Source organism: Aegilops tauschii, chromosome 2 (genome assembly GCF_002575655.3).
Source record: "Aegilops tauschii subsp. strangulata cultivar AL8/78 chromosome 2, Aet v6.0, whole genome shotgun sequence".
NCBI classification, from domain to species: domain Eukaryota; kingdom Viridiplantae; phylum Streptophyta; class Magnoliopsida; order Poales; family Poaceae; genus Aegilops; species Aegilops tauschii.
This window is the reverse complement of record NC_053036.3, coordinates 82,314,548-82,325,208: the sequence shown is the minus strand read 5'-3', so window position 1 is coordinate 82,325,208 and position 10,661 is coordinate 82,314,548. Positions and strand designations below refer to the sequence as shown.

Genomic DNA, 10,661 nt, shown 5'->3' with positions numbered 1-10,661 from the left:
TATTATTCTTACAGACAGCACATGGACAACACATAAAACCATCTAGCCGCTTGTTTGCCTCAGCCGCAAGCAGAAAAGTATGCACGTCATCAATAAACTGGAGAGAGTGTCGGTCATCGTATATGCATTGCCTGATCATCTTCATTACACAACACTGACAAGACCAAATTAATACAAGTTCATACACACTTATTCTCATAAAACAACATACAAACTCTTTAGCTAAAGCATTTAAATTGAACAACAAATGCGATCAAGATCGCAACTAAGGTAAGAATTGATCCAACAACATAGTGATACCAAGTTTTTTTATTAACGACATATTTTTTAATCTTTCTAATCTTCAAGCGCATTGCATCCATCTTGATCTTGTGATCATCGACGACATCGGCAACATACAACTCCAGTTTCATCTTCTCTTCTTCAAATTATTTTCAATTTTTCTTTCAAATACTCGTTTTCTTTTTTCAACTAAATTTAACTTCTCGACAAGAGGGTCGGTTGCAATTTCCGGTTCACATACCTCCTAGATAAAAATATCTATGTCAACTTGATGGGCATAATTGTCATAAACACGGAATGCAACAAATAGTTATAAAAGAGAATATATATACCACATCCGAATTATAAACCGGAAAAGGGCCGACGGGGATGGATATCAAAACCATGCCACTATGTATAACAAACAACCATACAAGTAAGAAAATTATACAAGTAACTATCTAAATCATACAAACATGATTTTTTTTTATAAAAAGGATAAAAACAAGAGGATCACCAAGGTGGTGATGGTGACGGGACGGTGCGGACGATCGACGGTGGTTAGGACGGGGACGGGAACACACTAAGTAAACCACACCTACATATGCAAACTAAGAAGTTAATTTGAGCTCAAATTGCATATAAATCAAATAAACTCTCACATAATTACTCCCAAACTAAAACCCACAAATCACTATACTTATAGAACATTGCACGAGCTAATTTAGCAATGAGAGATGAAAGGACAAAGTTGCTAACCTTTGTGAACACTTGGATGGATGGGGAGCCTTCAAATCTTAATAAATCTTGACAAAAATAGAGGATGAGCTCGAGCAAGGGGAAGAACAGAGGAGAGAAAGGGGAAAACAGAGAGAATGAGCTTGGGCTGGACGAAGGGACATCTTTAGTCCCGGTTGGTTATACAAACCGGGACTAAATGGGCTTGTGGGGCCCCAGCCTGACACCAGCCTGCCACCACCCTTTTAATCACAAACCGGGACTATAGGTACAAAATGAACCGGGACTAATGATGCCCGTGCCCCCGATCGCTCCTAGCCGTTGAAACCGGGACTAATGGTCACATTAGTCCCGGGCCGTAAACAAACCGGGACTAATGATCCAAATGTAAGTTTCTTTTCTACTAATGACTGTTCATCCACTGCGTGTTCCTCCTCTGCCTCCACGGGCTACTGTTTATCCACGGGCTACTCTTCATCCAGCCTCCATCGGTCAACCAGCCCTCCACGGGGTCTTGTTCATCCACCCCACCGGCTCGGGTGTAGCGGCCTCCTCGATCGGGGTCCTATTCATCCAGCGGCAACAGTCTCTACTACCACGAGGTCCTGTTCATCCAACCCCCGCCGAGGACTGTTCATCGAACCCCCAACAACGGTCACTGTTCATCAAGAGGCAGGTTTGATCGGCTTCAGTTAGCAACAGTAGCGAAGGAATCGTTCGGGTTCAGTTAACAGCCAAGGGATTGATCGCTCGGGTTCAATAACGTAGTTAGTGCAATCGCTCGGGTTCAGTTAGAGCCCAATGCCTCGCACACACGCGCGTACGTGTACAAGAGAAACACGCAAACCTCCGTGCATCGCTCGGTCTCGACCACCCACCGAAACCGGGAACTCTCCGAAATTTCCCTCATCCTCACTTCTACCACGACTTTTTCCGTCATGGACGGTCCAAAGAATGTCATGCAGGTGCGTCCCCGGCCCGTCCGGGACAAAAATCCCATTTTCTCTCATGATTTTTTGTCATAGAAGTGGGAGCCCATCGCATCTATGATGATACGTGGTTTTATCACAATTATTGTCTTAGAAGTGTCATAAGCATGACAGAAAAAAAAAGTTCGGCCCATAATGTCACGAATGTGTCCTTTTTTGTAGTGAATGTAGACGAACTATGTATGATCAATGTAGTATGATGAGGAACTATATATGATCAACATCGTTGCAAGTTTCTCCCGTGAATGCTTTTGTTAAATTTTACAGTTTCATATACGGGGTCTGATCTGCAACGCATGAATTTGCCCCGCAAATCAGATCTGCAGCAGACTGTAAACGCATTTTACGGGTCGACACTATATGGGGTCTGCTAGAGATGCTCTAAGCTTGTTTCCTTGTCTCGTTATCTTCATTCTGATGCAGGATTGATTGAGATCTTGGATGGACAAAATCATCAAATTAGACGAATTAATAAACAACCCAGAAATGATACTGGTGCTTATTTCTAGTCTACTGCTTAAAATTCTCACAAGCATAAGATTAGAGATATTGATAGGAAGATGCATTCGTTTATATTGCCTTGTTTCCCAGCAATGGATAATCAAAAATAGGGGGAAATGTCACAATGCTGAGATGGAAAATGCGCTTATTAAAATGAAGTCATTAATTCCTAGAACTCAGGACCTTTGTAGAATCCCGAATTGAAATGAAAAGGCTAGGTTAATACAGAAAAAATGATTAAAAAACTGAAATCACATGAAATAAAAAATGGAGGGAAATTGCAAACCGATAAGTGTATTTCTTTACATGTTCATTATTTATTGAACTTCTCCATTGTATATGACCATATACGTGTTTTTTTACAAACATTAGTATATTATGAAGGAATAAAATAGAGGGAAATTGCAAACCGATAAATGCGTTTATTTACATGTTCTTTATTTAACAAATGTTAGTATGTTGGTATAGAAAAAAAAGCTCAACAATATATTACAAATTTTCTTGGAACCAATGTGAAACCTTCCCTGTTCCTACCTTATAGGCTTTTGTTCACAACAACAATATAAGATAAACGTCACCACCTCTTATTCGACACGACATATACATGCAAGCAAGTTACGACTTACGGGACCGGTTCATTATGAGAAGACGCTCTACTACCTCTGTCATCGATGGTCTTTGATCCACATCAAGGTTAAGGCATTCCAAAGCGATCGTTGCCAAACTATCAAGAATCTCCAAATCTCCTGCGGCTACAATTTCCTTGTCAAACAACTCTGTCACTTTCTTCTCTTTCTTCCCAGCTTCAAGGAAACTGTTTACTAAGCTGCCGCCATCAGAATGTGTGGCTTTCTGCCCACTAATAAGTTCCAGTATGACAACACCAAAACTGTAGACATCACTTTTCTCAATTAGTAGGCCTGTTTGTAGATACACTGGATCGATATAACTCATGTCACCAATGACAGATCCGGTGTGTTTTTTGTCTCTCGCAATCAGCCTTGATATGCCAAAGTCTGAGATCTTGGGCGCAAACTTATCATCCAAGAGTATATTTGCAGGTTTGACATCACCATGTATGATTTTGGCATTGGTTTTTGAGTGCATATAGACCAGAGCATCCGCCGATTCGACAGCAATACTTAAACGCACACCCAAGTTGAGCGCCACCTTCTTTTTGCCATGAAGAATGTCATCAAGGCTACCATTGGAGAGAAACTCGTAGACCAACATCGGGATATCAACTTCTAGGCAACATCCTATGAGCCTAACGATGTTCTTGTGGATTACTCGAGACTGAATGATGACTTCGTTTGCAAACTGTTCATTCTCTAGCATAGTACCACTAATTGGCTTCTTTACCACAACTTCTTCATTATCAAGAAAGCCCTTATAAACTTATCCAAAGCCACCTTTTCCAATGAAATTGCTACTGTTCAAAATTGGCTTGAGCTCCTCCTTTTTGAAAAGTTTTATGAACTTTGCCTTCTCTAACGTAGGCCCGCCGTTCTTTTGATAAAACTCTCTTGTCTTTTGTTTCTCTTTGCGAAGAAGAATAAGGAATGATATAGCCGCAATGATAAAAATACCACCTATTCCACCTACATGGACACAAAACAAAATGATTTCACATCACTAAAACTTTGAATAACTTAATCTATCTGCATAGGAGAATATAAAAAGTAAACAATTATTTTAATAATACACTTTGAATTTGTCACCACTATGGAAAAAACTACAGCAAATAACTCACAAATGTTATCAAGGACGATGTAAACCATCATACTTTATGGGTGGGTAATAATAGGAGACTATATTAGACGGTTTGGTGTGAAGAACCACCTTTAATATGTTGATAGCTGAGTAGAAGCCAAAGAAATTCACCCAGAACATCCGAGGATTCCTTGTAAGGGCCTCTTCAACTCAAAGGATTTTTATAGGAATTATGGAGCATATGCATCCTTAGGAATTTTTCCTATGTTGGTCATCTGTGTTGTATGATTGAATCATATAGGAAGGTTTACAAAGGATTGGTTTATACTACATTCACAGGAAAAAAAATCATCCACTCAATTATCTTGGAAGAATCCCTTTGTACTTTCTGTGATAGATTAATAAACCAAAATCATGTAGGATTCAAATGAACATGCCTATAATCATACATTTTCCCCTTCTCAAGTTTTCATAATCATGTGAATCAAAGAGGCTTTGAAATCACAGAGTTTGTTTCCCCATCCACCTTTAGGGCTCATACTCCAATCTAACACTCCACATAAATCAAGATGGTCGTGTATCGTAATGATGCAGAGGCCAGAGGTTTCAACCTTCTTTTCTAAAAAAATAGCTTGCATATAAATCCCCATAGGCCATAGACATTCCCCCAAGTAATGGGCTAATGGGACTCATTTAGATTAAATATTCCCTCTGTAAACTAATATAAGAACGTTTAGATCATTAAAATAGTGATCTAAACGCTAATATAAGAGTGTTTTAGAAAATAGTGATCTAAACGCTCTTATATTAGTTTACGGAGGGAGTACTAAGTAACAACCCATAATAGAAAATGTGTACAAATTAAAAACACTTGAAAGTAGGAAAAAGTCTTAGCAAAAGCTAGATTGAGACATGTGTACTGCTAGCCAAGGACAAAAAGACGGTTGTATTTGTGCTTACCCACAATCACCTGTGTTACTAGGGGGAATTTATCGGTGCAGTTTGTCTAATTCACATTTAGATGTTTTTTAAAGATGTCACATCTAAACTCCTACAAGTATATAATGTAGCAATAAGAAATAAAAAAACTAGGATAAAAAAATAGACCACAAACAGAGTGGACATTATGTCACATCTAGATGTGTCCTAGACAGACCCTTATCGGTGCAGGTTCCTTTTATACCGTCGCCTTTCATTCCGAGTTTACATGGACAGTCATAGTCTTCCAGCCTGTTCTTGCAGATCCCATCACTCGAACAAGGATACAACTCAGGATTCAGTTTTCGGAGCTTACACTCGTCGATGTCTGAAGAAGAAAACAAAAAAGGTTAAAGGCTTGAAATCTGGTTTTCGCAACACCAAGAAAAGTTTGAGATCTGGAGTAAAAAAGAGATACTGGTAGTACGAATTAAGGCTTAGTACACCTTGGCATCCATTGGCGATGTAAGGGTTGCCATCGTAGTGTTCCAAGCACCTGCAGACATAGCCATGGGCAGCACCACCAGTCGCGTTGGCGCAATAGCTGTTGCCGCTGACGCAGGCGTAGTCCGGCGGTGGTTTCCGGCCTTTCCCCGGGCATGCACCGTTCCGGATGGAGAAGTCGAGCACGAAGGGGACGCCCCTCGGGTACCTCCTGGGCAGCACCTCGACGCCGTACAGGTCCGGCGTGGAGAAGCGGTACCAGTCGCTCTCGACCACCATGGCGTAGGTGCACGGGTTGGTCTGCCACATGGGGTTGTCCTCGATGCTGAACCACGTCCCGAAGTCGGTGAGCGGGGCCGCCTCCGGCAGCGCGGCCTGGCAGCAGCCCCGGCTGGACCGCTGGAGCACGACCCGTTGGTCGCCAGCTGCAGGAGCTTGGGCATGCCCATAAGGTCCGAGAGGCAGGCGAGCGAGAACTCATAGGTGGAGTTCCGGTACGCTGACCACAGGTAGCTCATGATCTTGGGTTCCACTCTCCAGCCCACGCCGACGAGGAGGTTGCGCGTCACCGACAGCAGGAACGGGCCCCTCTCGCCCAGCGCCAGGTTCTGGCACTTGGCGACGTAGTCGCCACTGAGGTTGGCGGCGTTGCAGAGGGACGAAACGAGGACATAAGCGCGCGCCTCGCCGTCGGCCACCGATATGTCTATGAGCTCCAGGGCCGTGTTGCCATGGTCGGTCCTCCACACAGGATGGTGCCACCCCACCTTGTAGTATATCTCGGCTATGTGCTGGTTTACTCCGGCGTAGGCGAGGAAGGCGCGGTGGGGACTTAAGGAGTCGTTGCAGGTGACCTGGAAGCCCTCGCGGAAGCAGCCGGGCTTCGTGCAGAACGGGAAGGGTATGAGAGTGTCGCCGCACCTGTCGGGGCAACCCGGAAGCGTGATCGGCTGCTTCTCATCTTGTTCTGCAGCAGCAGCAGCAGCAGCCGCCTGTAAGATCAAGCGAGTTGATGCTGCTGCTGCAAGGAGGAGGACTAGGATTATCGGCAGTGGCTGGGAGCTATGGGACTGCGAGCTTCGCGTGGTGGTCATGGCCGGTACGGTGTTGTATGCTGCCTGCGCTTGTGAAGCAAAAGTGGAATGCAGATTACTCCTAGGTCATTAAGCTCCGGCGAGTGGAGTAGATGGACTTCCACGTCTGGGCTATAAGAGCATCTCCGGCCGTTGGCCCCTCAGGAGGTGCTAAAAATCGTTGCCTGAGGGCAAATCGGCGCTAAACCGCGTGTTGGGGGCGTGATGCTCCTTAGTCGTCGCGCCCACGTTTTTTTAAAAAACAAAATCCGGCCCCACATTCGCACAAACAAGACGCAAATTTAAGCAAACTTCGGCGAGTTCATAAAATATTTTACAAAAAAAGAAAAAAAACACTACTAGACAAGCCGTCGCCCTCGCCGTTCCTCGCCGCCCGCCGCCCTGAAGCTCTACATGCCGAAGAGCCTGTAGAACTGCGTGTAGTCGCCGCTGTCGTCGTCGCCGTCGCTCCTTCGCGGCCGCCGTCCCTGCTGCTCCCCTGCCCAGGGTCGCCGAGGTGCGGCGGGTTGGACGGTCCGGGGGCGTCCTCGTCCTCGTCGCTGTCGAGAATCACCACACCGTTCTCGTCCTCGCGCCCACGCTGGCGGGCGGCTATCTCCTGCAGGGCTCGGCGCTGCCGGACCATCTCGTCGCGGAGGTAGTCGTCCCGCGCCCACTTTAGGGCGGCCTCGTCGGAGAAGCCGGACCGGGCTATGGCCTCGTACTCCGCGGGGAGGCTGGACTCCACCTTCGGCCTGACGAGACCGGCAGAGGTGGGGGAGGACTCGGCAATGCGGACGCCGCAGCTGCGGGTGCGCCGGCTGATCGGCGTCCTGGGGCTCCGGCTTGACGGGGAGGAGGGAGGGAGAGCCGGACGAGCGGCCGGATGAGGAGGAGGACGCCGGGTCCATGCGTCTCGGCGTCCACGAGCTCCCACGCCGGCGGGAGAAGGTGGGGGGAGCGGGGTACTCCAGCCTTGGCGTGTTGCCGCCCTCGATGTACTCGAGGACGGCCTCCAGCGTGCGGTCGGGCACACCCCACCATCGGCGGCGCCCGTCGGAGTTGAGCCTCCCGGAGGGGACGACGTCGTTGGTGGCCTCGAGCTGCTCGGCGTGGCGACGACGGAAGTACGGCTCCCACAGCGAGCTGTCGGGGGTGTACCTCGGCCCTTCTCTCGCCGCTTGCGGCAGAGAGGCACGGATACGGGCGATCTCCGCACGACGCGCCGCCCCGGTGGGCGGCGGTGGCACTGGGACCCCGCCGGCGCTTATCCTCCACGCCCCGGGCACCTGCATGTCCGGCGGGACCGGGTACTCGGCCTCATAGAGAAGCCAGGCTTCGTCCTCGCGAAGGTGGCGACGGCCGAAGCCGTTCGCCGCCGCGCCATTGCCTGGGTAGCGCTCGGCCATTGGGTGAACTAGAAACGGCAAGAAAAGAGGGAGGAACGGGGGCGTCGGCGGTGGAGAGCGAGGTCTGTGCGTGGCTCACCGGTGCGGGAGGGGGCGACTTATATATGCGGCGCCCGCGTGGCCGCCGTGTGTACGCGTGGCGGGCGAGGGACGCGCGTCGCCCCGCCTTCATTGTGCCGCCCGTGAGGCATTAATGGAGGTTGACCGGTGCGGCAGCGCGCGACAGCTTTGGCATTGATTCCCCCGCGGGAACCGAGGCGATGAGGACGACGAAGCGACGAGAACAGCCAAGTCGCTGCCAAGGAGGCCCCGCCAATTTTCGCGCAAAAAACGATTCGGCCGGCGCCCCCAAGCGCCCCCAGCTTGCCGGGTTCGGCCTGGTCCGCCGGCACCAATTTCGGCCCGAGCCGGCGAAAAAAGGGCCTTTGGGGACGCGACTGGGCCGATTTTTCGGCGCCGACGGCCAAAAAATTGCCTGGGGGGCCTTGTTGGGGGCGCGGCTGAAGATGCTCTAAGAGCATCTACAATCGGACGCTCAAATCTCTCTCATCGGGTGGGCCGCCCGATCACTCACCGGTCACAATGCAAACGGGACTTAAACGCCTGAGCTGACCGGCACGCTCATATTCAGCCCAAATATGAGGCATATATGGAGGCATCCAGGCGTGCTCGCCACGTCGCTGGCTCACCCGACCCCATATATATTCACCCCATCCGCTCGCTGGGCCAAACCCTAACCACTTCACTCTACTCCCCTCTACCACCCATGCACCTTCGGCGGTCTCCGGACGTCTCCGGCATGGCGGGCAGCGAATCTGAGTCCTTCACCTCTAGACCCGTCGACCCCGAGCTCATCCCACGCGACACCGAGAAGGAGATGGCCGCCCGGCTTGCGCTCCGCCGCTCCCGAGAGGAGGCCCGTGCGAGGCAGCGCTCGTTCTCCTTCCATCGGGAATCCAGCATCCGCCCAAATGGTGCATGGATTTGGTGTTACGTGTGCCGTCGCTGCCTCACTGAAGATGGTGTGGTCCATCTGGTGTCCGAACGCGGTGGTGGACGCGCAACCTCTCTGTTGGCGCGCCGAGCAGCGGGACGCACCATTGGCGCCGTGCGACAAAAACATGGCACGTCGTGCACGCCGAGCGAGGCAGCGGACGCGGGAGGCGGCGGTGGATGTCGGCGAGGCAGAGTCGCACACTCTGGCTCCCCATATGATGCAGCAGTCCGGGTGCCGCAACCGCGTCGTGGTGGATGTCACCGGCTCGTCCTAGGACGGATCCATCATCGATCTGACGTCCACCAGCGTCCAATGGGTTCCGGGCTCCGACAAGAAAGAGTAGGCCATGGGAGACGACGGCGCCTTGAGTCCCATGAGTCAGCTCGTGTCTCATGCCCTACTCTACCTTACCGTCAACCGGACCAACACGCTGGGGGGTGCAGCCGACCGTCCAATAGGGGCACGACGATCGAAGAAGCTCCATTTAAAGTTTGCTACATTGCATGTAATAATATGGATTTGAGGTTTCTAATTTGAGGGAACCCCCTCGTGTAACCCTCTCGCGTCGCTTCTGCGAGCGACCGAGGGGGTGAACCCCAGCCGCCGCTCATAGTCCGCCGCCTCCAGCTCCCTCCCTCACCGCGGGCGGCGTGCACCGCCGATCCGGTCGGGTAGGCGACGGCGGGGATCCCCTTCTCCTCGCACGAGCCCGGGTGGCGCGAGACGACGGCTTCAGCGACGGTGTCTTGCGGATCCATGGCATGACAGATCCTGACGGCGGCGCTTGGCAGCGCGGGTGGATCGGTTGGGCGTGGTGTGCCGGTCGGCTGGACGTGGCTAGAAGATGGAGGTGGGGCTGGGCGTGGCCGGTGGCGGTGGCGGCAGCGGCGTCCAGCCCGGATCTGGTCTTGGCGGTGGCGATAGCGACAGCTGACCCCGTATCCGACTATGGTGATGGCGACGTCCCCTCCGTCGGGGATGACGGGCCAGGTGGTGGGTCCGTGTAGCGGTGCCGATGGCGACGGATCTTGGGATCCCTTTTGCGGGCTCGTCACAGGACGCGCGTGGCGGCCGGAGCTTCGTCTGGCGTCGACGGCGCTTGATGCGGGATCGCGGTGGCGGTTGCTGTTATATGGATGACGACAGCGGCTGGCGCAACGGTGGGTGCTCCTGTAGCGCCCGGAATCGGGGCGGCGACCCCTCTTCATCAAAGATGGCGAACTTCGGGGTCGTGTGAGCAACTCGGAGTCCAGATCTCGAGATGGTGACGGCCTTCTGAGGCTGGTGACTGTATGGGACGTCCCTTCAACAGACCGGGTTCGATGCGGCTCGACAGGTGACACACGAGCCTCTCTTGGAGTTGTCGGGCGGTGCTTGTCGTTGACAGGTGAAGCCACGGGTGGATGTGCTACCGGCTGGTGATGCACGACGGCTCTGGCGGATGTGTCAAGTTTAGCCTGTTGTTGTCGGATCGAAGGTGGTGCGACAGTAGCGGGAGGCAGGCGGTATGGGCGTCTTTGTCTTCCGTTGTCTCCTCCTGAGGTATCCAGCTATCGGG

General features: G+C 51.1%; 1 pseudogene; it reads right to left on the bottom strand.

Moving 5' to 3' along the window:
- Positions 1-3,002: 3,002 nt before the first annotated feature.
- LOC109744183 (wall-associated receptor kinase 1-like) lies at positions 3,003-6,791 on the bottom strand (annotated as a pseudogene).
- Between the last annotated feature and the right edge of the window lie 3,870 nt (positions 6,792-10,661).